Below are 16,340 nucleotides of genomic sequence, written 5' to 3'. Positions count from 1 at the left end.
TGGGTATATAAAAACTCGTAACAAGATTTAAAAAACATTCATTAAAATTTAAATAATGAGGGTATTATTTTAAAATTTAAGTTACATTTTCAAATCTATATGGCGTTAATATTTACTAATTAAAATATTTACGGATCAATTTAAATTGATAGAGATTTTACTTTACTATCTATCTTTACTAATCTCTTATATCTATTTTTAATAATTAATATTTTTCTTACTTCGAATTAAATGGCGTTGCGTTTTCAAAAGCGCATTGCACTTGTTTTATTAGATACTAGCTTTTACCCGCGACTCCGACCGCGCGGAATAGAAAAAATGCACACAAGATAAAAAAGTTCCTATGTCCGTCTCCTAGTTCTAAGCTAATTCTAAGCCCATCAATTTTCACCTAAATCAGTTCGACCGATCTTGAGTTATAAATAGTGTAACTAACACGACTTTCTTTTATATATATAATATAGATTGTCATCCCTTACCTACATTATGTTTGATAAAATAGAAACAACAATATATGTTAATACAATTATCACTGCATTAAAATCTCGTAGTTACACAAGTGCAATATTGTGACAAAATTATGACGTCATAATTAACAAAATACAGATTCAGATCTTACCTTTTTAAAGTCTCTTGTCCGGTGAGCAATGAATGTCCAATTTAAGAACCATTACAGATAACGTTCAAATTTATATTTGATTCATTAAAATATCGACCTGCACGTATCTTTTAGGTTACCCTTTGATAAGGTAGCTTTGATATCAATATAGATATCATCTTCATTTAGATTTAGTTTGAATATTAAATTATTTTTCTCAGATAATTTTCTAATGCAACGCACTGATATCTATCTATCTTAAATATAGATTGTGTAGTTTTAAATTTCCATTGACAACTGACCATAGATAACGTAAGGTAGAAAGTCTTTTATCGTGATTGTTCAGATTAAAAATCGAATGACATTTTTTTAAAAAGATTTATTTATTTTATTTTATTTTTTTTAATAATAATAAGTTAAACATAAAAATTGTATATTAACAGATTATGAATTTAAAAATATTTTGATACAGAAAAAGCTGTTTACATAAGTATTTGGACTTGAATCATGTGACTTTGTTATTATTATATATTACCATTTCCTAATATGTTATTTAACCTCCTTAGTAGTTTTTTTTTATAATCGGAGCTTCGATGACACACAGCCAGTTTTTGTGTTGTTTTTTTTTATCGAGTCGTGATTATAGACGGCTAGTGGTCGATAATTTGTAGCGCCGCGCCGGACCGCCGCAGAAAGCTTTGAGGGCAAATATTTGTTTCGGCCGATGTTTAAAAAAAAGATAAGAGCTACTTCGGTTAATTAACCGTCTTACTAAGACGGAAATACACTTTTGGGAGTCTAGTGTTACCTGTACAAATATGTTTTTTTTAATTAATTACAAGAATGTTGATTAGTAACGTAGGTCTTAAATTGTACGGAATTTTTTTTTTGTTATGTTCTGGAGTATGATAGTCATAGAAAAAATACTAAATCTATACAATAAATAAAAGGAGAATTTCTTTATTTAATACATATCGAAAAAAAAACCTTTTTTAACATATAATATATTTGGGTAACCAATAACGAAAAATCAATTTTTAAAGTTCTCGTCTGTCTGTCTGTCCACAAATTCGCGTTTTTTTCGGGTAATCACCGAAACTGGACGTGAAACGTGGACTGGAAGGTAGCTGATGTACGTGAAAGAAACTTAGACCATTTTTTATTCACGCAAACGAAGTCGTAGGCAAACATCTAATTTCAAATGAAATTGTAAAACAGTTAACGACCAGTTCAACCCAAGACCACAACAGTCAATTGTCAATGTTATGTAAATTAGGAAATTGAACGGACAAATCGTAAACAAAATTTCTCGATAAATACGAATAATCCATTCAAAATTTTACGACTTTGTGATTGCTTAGGTTATTTCCAATTTATCAGTGCATTACAGAGCGTTTTAGTGTTTCTGGTAATATGCTTAAAATATATGTAAATTAGAACCTCAAACGGTTTTTTTTTTATAAAAAATACATTCGCAAAATTCACTGCAATAAAAAACCTATTCTTATGTTATCTGTGCTTGAAGTTCTTTTTTTCATTTTGTTTTTTTTTTTTTTGCGACCACCGAGGCAGAGGAAACGCGGACGTGCAGCCTATAATTGAGACAATAGACTGTCCCTTCCGTGCGTGTGTCGGAAATACTCAAGAGATGACGAAAAAATAACCTTACTCATTTTAGCGCCAATAATTTGACAGGCGCATTTTTTTCCTGCCACTGATTATCGTCGGCGTTCTTTTTGTTAACACTTTTATTTTTAATACAAATGTAACCGTATGTGTTAGAAATATTTTTTTACTGTCTCCTTTTATTTGTTTTTATAACGCGTTCCTTTTATCAAATATAATGGGGTATTCAGAATTATTCTCATATTGGCGGATAGTACCTATTTCATATTTTAATTTGCTACATCTTTTTTCATCAATGTAGTACTTTTTAAATTAGTTTAGATAAGGAATATTCCTTACGTTGTTTTACTGTTTTTATAACATCATTGATAACCTATTTGAGGTACTTTTGAACATTTGTGGTTTAGTTCTTCCAAATGCGAAAGTATATGATACTTGGACGATTTTTTTTTATTTTTTGCAATATAATCCTTACAAACACGATTTCCAACGCAAATAAAGTTATTAACCTAAAATTTCCCAAATGTTGAAACTAGGTAATTAAATTTGCATTTAAAATACCCTGAAGATATCATAAAGCCACTTTTATCGAGAAATTGGATTTCGATGCCTAATCATGATAAGATGTAAAAGATAAAAGTTTATGTGATTCGAAAAAAATTTAGACGAATCTTTTCGAAAGTAATGACTTTAAAATGATTATTATAAGATAAAGTATTTTAAGGAGCAACAACTTGTCATAGAGTAAAAATGTTGTACGCGTTTTACTTAAAACATTACATAGAGTGTGCAATTTCTATACACTAATAATATAACAATCAACCTCTTTGGTGCCATCATAGAAGTTATACCAACAACAAAAGTACTGGCCAAGCGCATACGGCGTCATAAAAAAGAAAGTGAATATAGATGTAAAGTCGAGAATTGTTGTGCAAAAGTGATGTGACCATTGCAAAATTAACAACGCATTTATTGTGTCAGTGTAATTATTTTAAATGGATTTATAACTTAATACACGAAAATTCATCAACAACGGTTGTGATTAAATGTTTACGAACAGGATGTTTATTTTCGCTGTCAGTAAAAGGTAAAATTTCTTTTCAAAGCTATTTTAAAGACAGAAATGAACAGAAAATATGTTTATTTATAATTTTTACAAAATAATTTTATCAAGACCTTTTGATTTTTCAAAATGCAGTAAAGATATAAATCGCGGAAAGACGTGGCATAATTATTTTATTTGTGTAACTGAGCGTTTTGGAGCGTGTCGCACGGTTTCCGTCGGTTTGCGGTTGTCGCGCTTTTTACGACTGTAGTAGTCAGTTATGCTAAAGAACTCTTTTGTTACCTAGATGTTACACGATAAAAGAGATTAAAGTCTGAAAAAGATACCTGGCCCGTTGAAAATAGCGTTACCACAGTTAGTACATCAGAAAATATATATATATTTACTAAGGAATCGAAGGGTCGGCTCGCACGGTGCAATACGAGCCACACAGAAAAAAACGCGTCAAGTGGAAGTTACTCTACGTTTCGTCTAAAGAGTGTGCGTGCCGGAGGCCTAATTTTAGTTCCCTGTCCCTTCCTCTTTTATTATAAGGAATGTGTAAGAAGGTGAAGTGAATTTAACAGAGGAGTAGACGCATAGGAAGGAAAAATATTCTATTTTGATTAAAGTCTAGCAGCAGTCGCTTCGCTATATCTAGGTATATAATTCAGGTGCCTGATTACTCGTTTGTCACCGAATGATATAAAAAAAACTAAAACGACAAAGAACTTTACGTACTTTTTTCACATTGATTGGACTATGTGCCATTTTTCTCAAGTTTACTTTTGTCTACCGGACCAGATAAGTTTGTCGCATAATACCTTATTTTATATTAGATTTCTTAACTTTGTTCTAAAACTTGCATAAATAAACAGTGGAAACACACTTTAAGTATAACAAAATCATTGGAACGTTTCAGGGAATCAATAGAGAGTGTAATTGGGCGCTCAATGATCTCAGCCGGTAATGGCTGGGTCGTTTCCGCTTTCAAGCTATTATAGGAACCGCAAAATTTTACCTAACAGCTAACATTTTGCTTTACTTTCCTGATATAGAATGACTTCGTTAAAATATTTTATCTGTGGAACATTTCTTAATAATTTTTTATTTGTTTTTTCAACTATCAATGGGCCTATCACGGATTTATCATACTAATTATGACATAATTGAAGATGACGATTCGAAGGCGATTTAAAAAAAATATTCGTGCTAGGCCCAGTGTGCTATCAGTCAGCAGTGGTAAGTGCTATTTAATTTTCGAATTTCAAAAACACATTGTGGTTACGCCGTTTTTACGTTTGGTCGTTGCATCCTTTCCCGTCCTTTTCCCGCACAGTACAGGTGAGCGAGAAGGACGCGCCCCGCAATCGCGCGTTTTTGAAAGTTATAATGGCTGAAATCGTCGTCGTTGTGCGTGTGCCGCTCCGCAACTTTTATTCGAAAAAGTCTTTAAAGTGTGTGCAAGTTCGAGCTGGAGGTGTCCAGAAGCAGGAGAAGACCGGTGAAAAGAGACAAGGTACTGTGCTTCCTTCCTTTAGCAGAACTGCCTCAATTATCGTATTCCCGCAGTTTTGTATTCGTCCCACCGTGCAACGACCAACTATAAGAACCTTTGCATTACCGCGTTTACATTTTGGTCCAAACGAGCCGTGATTATTTGTTAAAATTTGCGCTAGCCATTATCTAAATTCGTTTTCGTTTCGTTTCGTTTCGTATTAAAACCGCGTACAAAGTAGTTCGTACACCCGTGGCATCGGTTCGCGCGGTTACCTACCTACTTGTATAAATTTTCGTTCATCCCGCTATATCGTAGTCAATTCGCTAACATATCGATTTAGTTCGCTTATATATTGATTTAGTTCGCTTAACCCGCATTTTAAACTCATTCAAGTACTTAATATTTGTCTCTTAAAGTCGTATAAAATAAATTAAATTGCACTAACCCGCCATTTTGTCGTTTGAAATTACGTAATAATATTATACTTGCTTAAAGGTGTATATTTAATTTCAAGTCGTTTTAGTTAAAATTGTGTTCTTTAAATCGCATTAAGTATACAATAAGTAGTTCATCCCGCGTATGTATCGTATATATCGTTTTCGTTTCGTTTAAATTATCGTTCGCACACCGGCCGGGTAAGTTATTACAAGCCCCGCGCCGCCCGCTCGCCGCGTTAGTTGGCGGTATTCGTATATTTCGTACCGCGATTATAGAATAATTAAATTGAATAGAATAATTAGAATAATTAAAAAAAAAAATATTTGTCGTTAACATCGCTTGCTCGTACCGGTACTTGGTATTTCGTTTCTCCGTCGCTTCTTATTGTTTTCGCTTAAATTGTTTAATTTTTTAAACATTTGCTTACATCTATTTTTCTATAAAAATGGCACCGGCCGATACCAGTTTGCAATTGCAATATGCTAAAAGAGATAGGATATTCTCCCGCATGCAAAATATTTTTGATCGCGTTAAAGATATTGATTCAAAATCATTTGATGCAGATTCGTTTTTGTGCGAGTTCGAAACTGTTGATTCATTGCGTGATGATTTTGAAAATGTGCTGGATAAAATAGCTACCTTAGAGTTGAAGGCAAATCCTAATTACGTTGTCGATTATCAACCGCTTTCCTCGTTCGAAATTCTATTAGGAAGTGTGAAACGAGCTGCCAAAAAATTGCAATCGCAATCCTCTCACACTAGCGTTCATGTCGGGCCCACATGTCAACCTAGACCTCCGAAATTGCCTCCGATGGAGATTCCCGAGTTCGATGGCGACATAAAAAATTGGCCTTTGTTCATTGCAAGTTTTCAAAACGTCGTACATAATAATGTGTCGTTGTCGGATTCGGAGAAACTTTATTACTTATTAGGCAAATTAACTGGCAGGGCACGCTCCATATGCTCGGGGATCACGCCTTCAGCTGATAACTATTTATTAATCTTCGATTTGTTAACTAGTAAGTATGAAGATAAGCGTCTCTCGGCCACTTCATACCTCGATCAATTATTTGATTTTAAATCCATTACTACTGCAACCCCTAATAGTTTAGAATCATTCTTAGACAAATTCGCTTCGTCAGTAGCCGCTTTAAAAAACATAAAAGTCGATGACCTCTCCGATTTAATTTTCTTGCATATGGCACTTAAAAAACTAGATACTGATACGGCGCGTGCATTTGAATCCAACCATTGTCATAGTCAGAGTTGTGAAATTCCAAAATTTTCAAGCCTGGTTTCTTTTATTCGCGAACATATTAAGGTATTGGAACGCACCTCATCCGTCGTAAAGGTTGCTAATAACAACAGAAAACCATTTGATCGTAAACCATTGACTATGCACGCTTATACTAGTTTCGAGTCGTCCCCATGTACTTTGTGCAATTGTAATCACGACTACATTTATAAGTGTAAGGTATTTAGTAACTACAAACCGAATGAACGCTTTAAATTCGTCAAGTCGAAAAATTTATGCATAAATTGTTTAAGTTCTGGTCATCGTGTTTCCGCTTGTGCCTCGACATCTTCATGTAAAAAATGTAACGCTAAACATCATACTTTATTGTGCTTCGGAATCGAACCCGCTGCCGCGAGAAACGCTCAGACGGCCGCACAACAGAACACACGACTCACGGCCGCCGCGGCCGCACGGCCCGCTCTTACAAGCGAGTCGAATACGCTCCCCGCTCGCTCCGCAGGCACCGATGACGTCACGCTTTGTGCGCTGGCGAATAGTCGCAGTATTACTCGCAGCGATTTTCGTGGCCCTTCCACGGTATTACTAGCAACCGCGCGTATTATCATTGTGGATTCTCGTGGTAATGAACATAGCGTTCGCGCATTGTTAGACAGCGCTTCTCAAAGTAATTTTATTACTCGTTCTTGTTGTCAAATTTTAGGTTTAAACACAAACATAAGACCCGCTTGTTCAGTGGTTAAGGGGATAGGAGGTTCGAGTAAAGCCATTCAAGGTTCCGTAAAACTTAAATTTCATTCTCGTTTCGATCGCAACATTTTTTATAATATTGATTCGTTGGTTGTAGATAAAATAACAGAACGGCTACCGACCGCAACAGTCGATCCTTCGTTATTGTCGAATTTTAAAGATCTTCCACTAGCAGACGATACCTACTATTGCTCGGGCCCGGTTCAAATGTTGATCGGTGCCTCTATTTTTCCGCATCTTCTTTTATCGAATAAGGTTCAAGGACAACCTCCGCATGTCTCACCGCTCGCGTTAGAAACGGTCCTCGGCTACGTCATTGTTGGTGACGCTCCGGTCCGCGTAAATAGTCACGAGTCCGTTTCGTATTGCTGCACCGCAGATCCATTAGACTCCGTTATACGGAAATTCTGGGAGCTGGAGGAAGTCGACGTCCCTCCAGTACTTAGTCCCGATGATAAAGTGTGTGAGGAGTTTTACTCGAGTACTACCTCGCGAGCTAGTGACGGTCGTTACGTGGTGGCGTTGCCTTTCAAGGTTGACGTCAGCTGTCTCGGTAACTCGCGTCAGGCAAGTGAGCGACGGTTTTATTGCCTAGAGAGAAAGATGCAAGCTTCTCCACAATTAAAGATCGCATATGACAATGTAATCCGCGAATACTTAGAAAAGGATTATATTTCGCCTATAAATTGTAATTCTTCACAAAGTTCGTATTTTATTCCGCATCACGGTGTGATCCGAGAAGATAAGGTCACAACGAAGTTACGTGTAGTTCTCGATGGTAGTTGTAAAACCAGCACTGTTTTTTCTCTTAATGACCTATTATATAGAGGTGAAAATCTTCAAGGTAGTTTGTTTAACATAATTAATAATTTTCGTTTATTTTCGATCGCTCTTTCCGCTGATATTCGTCAGATGTTTCTAAGCATCGGCATAAGAGAATCTGACAGGCGTTTTCAACGCATTTTGTATCGTTTTTCCCCGCAACAACCTTTACAGGTTTATGAATTTAATCGTGTAGTATTCGGTCTCAAATCTAGCCCCTTTCATGCGCTGCGCACTATTAAGCAGCTGGCGGCCGACGAAGGCGCTTCGTTCCCTCAGGCTAGGGAAGTCATCGATACAAGCCTATATATGGATGACTTCGTTTACTCGGTCCCATCTGAAGAGTTGGGCATTTCTACCGCTTCGGAGTTGATAAGTCTCATGAAAGCGGGACAATTTGAATTGGTCAAATGGTCTAGTAATTCACAAGTGGTTTTAGATTCGATTCCGCCATCGCACCGTCTACCGGAAGTAAAAGAATTTGACGAGTCAGATCAACATAAGATACTCGGTTTGTGTTGGTCTCCCACGTCCGATTATTTCAGTATAAAAATTAATACTCCCATAAAAACTTGTACTAAACGTTCGATATTGTCGTGTGTCGCTAAAATATGGGACGTCATGGGATTTGTCGCACCTGTCGTTTTGTACGTAAAATTAATTATCAAGCAGCTTTGGCTGTGTAACTGTGATTGGGATGACACTCCGCCTGAAGATATAGTTAAATTATGGACACGTTTAAGAGAAGAACTTCCCTTGTTAGGTGATATAAAAATTCCCCGTCACATTGGTATCGTCGCTGATAGTGTAATTACTATTTTAGCATTCGCAGACGCCAGCGAGAAAGCGTACGGGGGAGTAATTTATTTTCGCGTTCAAAATAGGGACTCTAATACAATCAATTTGATAACAGCTAAATCGAAGGTTTCTCCAAAAAAGGTTGTCTCACTCGCTCGTCTTGAACTCTGTGCTATTCTTTTATTAACTCAACTTATTAAAAGGGTGGTAGACGCATGTCAAAGTCGCGTGGTTTTTCGTAACATATTCGCATTTTCGGACTCAACTGTCGCTCTCTGCTGGGTACATTCCTCGCCTCACCGATGGAATACCTTTGTAGCCAACAGAGTTTCAAAAATACAAAATAATTTAGCGCCGCATAATTTATATCATACTTCGGATACAGAGTGTTTTATAAACGCTTTTAAACGATTCCTTTCGAGACGTGGCTCGGTAAGTAGAATTTATTCAGATAACGGAACCAATTACATAGGCGCCAAGCGCAAACTTTCAGAACTTCACGAATTTCTTTGTTCAAAGTATTATAATACGGACTTCGGTCATATGTTATCGGAAAATCGAATTGAATGGTCTCTTAATGTCCCGACAGCTAGTCACTTCGGTGGGAATTGGGAGGCCAATATAAAAAGCTTAAAGTCACACTTATATAGGGTCATTGGTGACACCACTCTTTCGTTTGAAGAGTTAAGCACTGTGCTTGCTCAAATTGAATCGGTAATGAATACTCGTCCTTTATGTTCAACGCTCTCTAGTGATCCTTCCGAACCCCTTGCTTTGACTCCAGCGCATTTTTTAAATCTCTCACCTTTACGGTATTTGCCAGCGGAAGAAATAGATGAAAGCCTTACTATTGTGGCTAGGCACAACTTATTAGATAAATTAATTCAATCGTTCTGGAAGCGCTGGAGAAGGGATTACCTCCATACGTTGCAATCGCGTCGTAAGTGGAACACGCCGGTGGATCCAGTCGTTGTGGGTTCAGTCGTAATTATCATAACTGATAATACACCACCGCTACACTGGCCATTAGGTGTCATAGAGGAAGTTTTTCCCGACTCCACAGGAGTCACTCGCGTCGCCCGGGTTAGGACTACGACTGGATCGTACTTGCGTCCCGTTGTTCGACTTTGTCCGTTACCTAAACAGTAGCGCGCTTAAATTACATTCGTTTTTTCATTAATCTTAGTTATTAGTCGTATTAGTTATGTAGGTACTTAGTTAGAAGTTAGATATCGCGTTATTTTCATCTAAATTTTTTGAAGGCGTTCCTTCAAGCCCGGGGGAATGGTTACGCCGTTTTTACGTTTGGTCGTTGCATCCTTTCCCGTCCTTTTCCCGCACAGTACAGGTGAGCGAGAAGGACGCGCCCCGCAATCGCGCGTTTTTGAAAGTTATAATGGCTGAAATCGTCGTCGTTGTGCGTGTGCCGCTCCGCAACTTTTATTCGAAAAAGTCTTTAAAGTGTGTGCAAGTTCGAGCTGGAGGTGTCCAGAAGCAGGAGAAGACCGGTGAAAAGAGACAAGGTACTGTGCTTCCTTCCTTTAGCAGAACTGCCTCAATTATCGTATTCCCGCAGTTTTGTATTCGTCCCACCGTGCAACGACCAACTATAAGAACCTTTGCATTACCGCGTTCACACATTGCTTATTATCATTATCATCTCTTTGCTCTTTTCCCTACGGAGAGTCGGTACAGTATGTACTAGTATGTATGGAAGATACATCTCTATTAGCCGTCATATATGATTTCACTCATTTCTTACACATATACTCTTTCACAAAATCCTTCCATAGTTTCTTCAGTATTCCCCTATCCTAGCCATCGACATGTAATTTTATGTCAAAACTCATAACTTTCGTTTGAGTTAAATTTCATTTAAAGTTGTTTATAAACCAGTCTGTTTGTTTGATCGGTCTACGTGCATGTTTGAAGTCCGCCGACCGGCCACCTGATTGTATAATTAATAGCGGTTTGTAATTGCTCTTTTACAATAGTTTGTTTATTTTATTAGCGCGAACGACCGCCATTTGCCTCAATAAAATAATGAATCAACGGAACTTTAAATAAAATTTTAAATATGGAATCCGATTGTAAAGGATGATTGTCAATTGAAATCTTATCTTGCTTCTTACTAATAGTATAAATGCGAATGTTTAGATGGATGAATGAATGTTTGTTTGAAATTATCTCCAGAACGCCTCAACGGATCTGGACCTTGTTTTCATGCACCGCGGACAGAGTCATGGGCAATAGCTAAATCATAATAAGTGCGTAATTAAGATCGATACGTAATAAAAGATCTTTATGAACTTGCAACTTCATTTTCGCACTTTTACTAGCTTGATACAGATACAGAAACCGTATTCAAAATTATTATCCAATTTATTGTAACGTCCAATAGATACTTTTTATTCCGTCTCCATCTTCACACGGTATAGCACAATCTTATCACTAATTAAGGCATAGATAAAATAATCAGAAGATTCTATAAAATGAAGATTGTTTTATCTTCTAAAGCCTTCAAAATTTATTTAATTTAAAACGTCTCTTATCTTAGGAAAGCTACAATCATATCTCTAAACGTTTACAATTTACGCCTACATTTTATTGGTTCGTTATCAATAGAGATTTTAAACTTTAAAAACTGTTAAACTATCAATAAATTTGATATCGAATTTCCGATGGTGTCTTCGTAATTATTTACTTTAGTTAATTATTGCCTTTTCATGTAGCACTGCTTGCTTTAGTGTTTTTATATAAAAAAAAGTAGAATTAAAAAACCCTGTGTTTAACGGTTTGAAATACCAGTAAAGTTTAAACAAGCGTAATATTCACTATATCTATTTTTTTAACTCATTTCTGTTTAAACTTTTTACGTCATAACTCTAAAATATTATAGTTTTCTTAGGTGGTACATGTAGAAAGTTATGATCATTTAAAATTAAATTAAAATTTCATTCGATTTAAAACCTTGTGTCTTTGTTGCACGATACTATTTGCATTGCTAATGCAATTTTAATTCAGTGAAGTAGGGCCAATATACAAATTGCGAACAGATGGCAACTTTACGCTTCTAAATTATATAGCTGAGGCAACCTTTTATCTTCATTCAAGAAATAAAACAGGATTCGCGGAAGGAAGAAAATGTTCAACTAAACCTACCAAAAAAAGCATATCTTTGATGCAATAAATGTGAAATGTTTGCTAACGTGTTAGTAAAATTATATTAATTGAAACTATAAATTTGTTCTTTAAAACACAAATAAATTAATTATTCTCGGGCTACTTATTGTTATCTACATAAGAATTAAAAATTGCTTTGTAAATTTAAATTTGATATTATTTATCATTACTACGTGTAATATTATAAATGAGAAAGTTTAGATGAATGGATGGATAGATGTTTGTTAGAAGGCATCTCCGGAACGGCTCAACGGATCTTGATGAAATTTGGCGCAGATTTTGAACATAGTCTGGAAGAACACAACGTTTTTTAATGCCGCGAGGACGGAGTCACGTGCAAAAGTTAGTAAATAAATAAAACGTAACGTAATAATACTTTTAACGTAACCTTTTTCACAACACTAATGTCGATTGAATAATCTGCGAGCGTTACCCTTATCGTAAAATATATTTCAACACATTGTCTAACATATTTAAAGTGAACCGTTTTACCTTCGGCCCCCACGATATGAGCAAGAAAATCATCGATATAGTAAAATACAGGGATAAAACGGCGCCTCTCCGTTGCCTCGCGCCCGCATTTCCCCCGGGAAAATGGGAGAGCGGTTATGAAAATTTGACGCGCACCAATATGCGATGATACGCTCTCGGGCTATGCTTAGGGATGTACGTGAAATGTATCGATAACAAGAAAATATATTTATTTATTTAATTCAGAACAAACATCAATATAGATTATCATATTAGATACAACGTAAAAATGAAATAGAGTGTTCTATAAAAACAGTATAAAACTATATGTCACGTTATGTTGTTTCTTGGCCAGAGCTACGGTATGACTAAAATCTTGTAACGGAATCTATTAGGCAATTTGCAAATTAAATCAAACGGCCGACTAGACAGTGAAAATTATCACCACTCGTGATTTATAGGGTGTCGTTTAAACAAGAAACTATTAATTCCGTATCGAAAGAATGTAGTTTTAGCGATTAAATTAAAAGAAAAATAATTTTATCGTTTTTAAATGTTGCAGACATTAAATATACTATATTTTATGAAACCATAAAAATTAGATAAAAGCTTTAACAACAAAAGTCAGAGCAACTATAAAGATTTCTAACGTCGGCGGCTATCAAAATATACCTAATCCTATTTTATTTCTTTAGGTCTAGTAATTTTATTAAATCTAGTAATTCAAATAATACCCACTTTCTGTTAATAGATCGATCTAAATTTTGGTACAATTCTTTAGTTCTGGTAACAATACATCATAGAAACACCGTTTTATTTTTTTTAAACTTATTTGTATTAGGAATAGGATTAATACAAATTTTAATAACAAGAATTTATTGCTTATTCTTATTTAGAAGGTGTCATCAAAACAAAAGGCAATCGAATGCAAATTGGAATGAGTTAATTTTATTAATTTAAATAAAATAATAATAAATGATCTATTAACATTTTCTAGACACAATTTATGATACTATATTTTTAATGATAAAAAAAACTGATAAACAGAAGTCACGGCCATTAAAAAGACGAATGACAAGAAATAGTCTTTATTTTAGTTTTTTTCTCTACATTTATAGACAATAAAAATCAATCAAACCCAGTTTACAAAACCATCAGAATAATAAATAAATATGTTTTCAATTATAAATTGTAAGAACCGAACATGTGTTGCGTTGAAAAATCAATGTAATGTCCAAATTACAACAAGAATACAAATGAAATTATTAAATCTTTCGTGAGACGACCGACGCGACGTACGTGTCGGCACCGACTAATTTTGATCCCATCGGAGGCTCTTCTCCAGGCACAGCAACCGCTGCCCATACATTCGCAATTGCAGATGTCTCTCTATAATATTGTAATATACAAAGCAGTATTAAAAATATAGGATTTATATGTCTAATATTCCTTTATATTTGTATTTTGTATTTTTTAACACAATATAAGGTACAGGGTAAACTCCGATATATTTTATCGACAATCCATAACTTGAGAGGTTATAAAAAGTGCCGTATTTCAAATGTGTAAATATACGAGAAAGCATTTCCTTCGGGAGACACGGCTCGATGTCCATAAAATATTATATTGCTGTTTATATTTTTCGCTTTAGAGATTAGAAGATTGTGAATATGTTAAGTGGTATTGCATATAAAATACTGGAACGTGACAAAAATGTTACTTTGAAAAGGGACAGTTTTTTTTAATTGTTTTAAATCATGAAACAAAAATTTCGGACTTCTTAACATTAGATAAGTTAGAGATATTGAGATAAGTTTTTATAAAAATATACAAAAAAAATGAAGAATCTCACTGGCTGGAAATAATTTTTCCAGAAAAAAATGAAATTTCAATATGGCGAATAGCTAGGGTAAATATTGCGCGCCTAAATCCGAATACTTATGTTTCAATTTCATTTATTAATTAACTGGTTAATAGTTCCAAAAATATTACAAAATGACAGATACAAGTGCATTTTTAAGTAATGATAATAATAATGGGGACATCTCAAGAATATTTAGTTAATGATGGTATTTTGAGTGCGTGCGGATAATCTTCTTGAACCATGTGAGTATCTCACGGTTATCATTAGTTTTTTACATTACATAATTATTTAGTGTAATTTTATGTGTTCCTGTAAGTTTCCACTGTTGAAAAACTTGTATAAAAACATTGTTTTTGTATTATTTTCTCACGGCCTTATTTTTGTATTTATATTTAATCTTAGATATTTAATTTTTTACTTAAAAACTATTAATTTCTTTTAATGTAAAATAATGCACATAAAATCTTTTCAATCATACTTCAAACATGACTCAATAGTAACATAACATCTTAATTAGTCCATTATTAATCTGGAAAAGTAGTGATGTGCTCGGCAATAAATACTTCATTATCGATAGATTTTAAGTGGTCGATAATTTTATGCGTATCCGCGCTAAAATCGAAGTATTACAACATGAGTTGTGTGGAAAATATGCATATACATAATTAGATGTTTCCAAAAAGTAAATTTGCATCAGAACATCTATGTATGTACGTGTTTATTGATCGCTTAATAAAGAACAATTAGAATTTATTGTGTCATAGAAATTTCATTTTTGAATGAATCGATATTATATATAGATCAAAATTGGAAACTGCTATTATAATTCAAAATTTGCATGAAAAATTATAGTTAAGCCAATTTAATCATTTCTTTTCTTAATAACTTTGGCTACACTTATACATTTATAAGTGTCGCCAAAATCTGTTTTACTGATTGTTATCACTTATTGTTAATCCATAGGTATACTATATTTTTATTTGTTTGCCACGTTTTACCATAAAAAAACCTTAAATGTTTAGTAAGTTCCATACCAAAGAATCTCAATGTCCTCTTGACTTGAATGATGTTAGAGTAGCGAAGTGGAAACAGATGTTTAATTACGATTAACTTATCTTATTAGTAACTTTTAATTATTGTATTTGATTTAAGTTTGCTTTATTTGTGTCTTACATTTAACTCTATTTCATTTAATTTGCCATTTTAAAAAGCTGCCTAAGTTCGATTATCTGTTATAAGTTTTGAATTAAAAATAAAGATTGTCTAAATTTATGCTGTATAAGGTTAAAATATTTGATTTCCATCCAAGGTTAAGTAATTCATAATTTGCTAGAAAATAAAAAAAACTAGATTAAGATCAAAGTGATAATTAATCGAAAATATATAAGATGTCCTTAATTAAATATGAAACATTTAATTTAATTTTTTTGCTCATAATGTTAAGTAATAAAATATTAAATTAGGCTATAAAATGGTCTTATAATATTTCAATGTGTCCATTATCAAACTGGTAAGTAATTTGAGGTAAGCTTAGTAATAAATAATCTTAATTAATTAATTATCTAATAATATGGACTGTTAACATGTTCGATCATTTTATTCATGATAGAAAATCCCGAAATCTAAGCACTATTAATAAGATAATTTTTAACTAAATTGTCTAATGATGACCATTAGTAGGAAATTGATTTTAAAAATATTCTAGTTCCGCTCTCAATTAAAAATAGGAGTTCTCACATAACTGTATACCAACAAAACGTATTTTTAGTTCGACTATTGGGTAACTAACTTCGCTGTTTTGATATAGACTATGTACAACTATAAATTCATGTTACCTGGGATAAATCAAATAATGTATGTCAATTATATTCCCGTGTACTGTGTTTTATGTTTGTATACTAGAATAAAAGAAACTAAATTAACAAGTAATAACCTATTATACGATTGTTGTTTCTTGGTACTTTTTATAATCCATAAATTATCGACATG

General features: G+C 34.0%; 1 protein-coding gene across 1 annotated transcript in view; it reads left to right on the top strand.

The window, feature by feature from the left end:
• LOC106720502 (T-cell leukemia homeobox protein 3) overlaps window positions 1-16,340 on the top strand; it is a 38,947-nt gene that overhangs the window by 1,369 nt on the left and 21,238 nt on the right. The gene's annotated exons all lie outside the window — the stretch shown is intronic.

Source organism: Papilio machaon, chromosome 24, assembly GCF_912999745.1.
Source record: "Papilio machaon chromosome 24, ilPapMach1.1, whole genome shotgun sequence".
Classification (NCBI taxonomy): Eukaryota; Metazoa; Arthropoda; class Insecta; order Lepidoptera; family Papilionidae; genus Papilio; species Papilio machaon.
The sequence above is the reverse complement of the archived record's forward strand: the minus strand, read 5'-3'. Positions and strand labels throughout refer to the sequence as shown.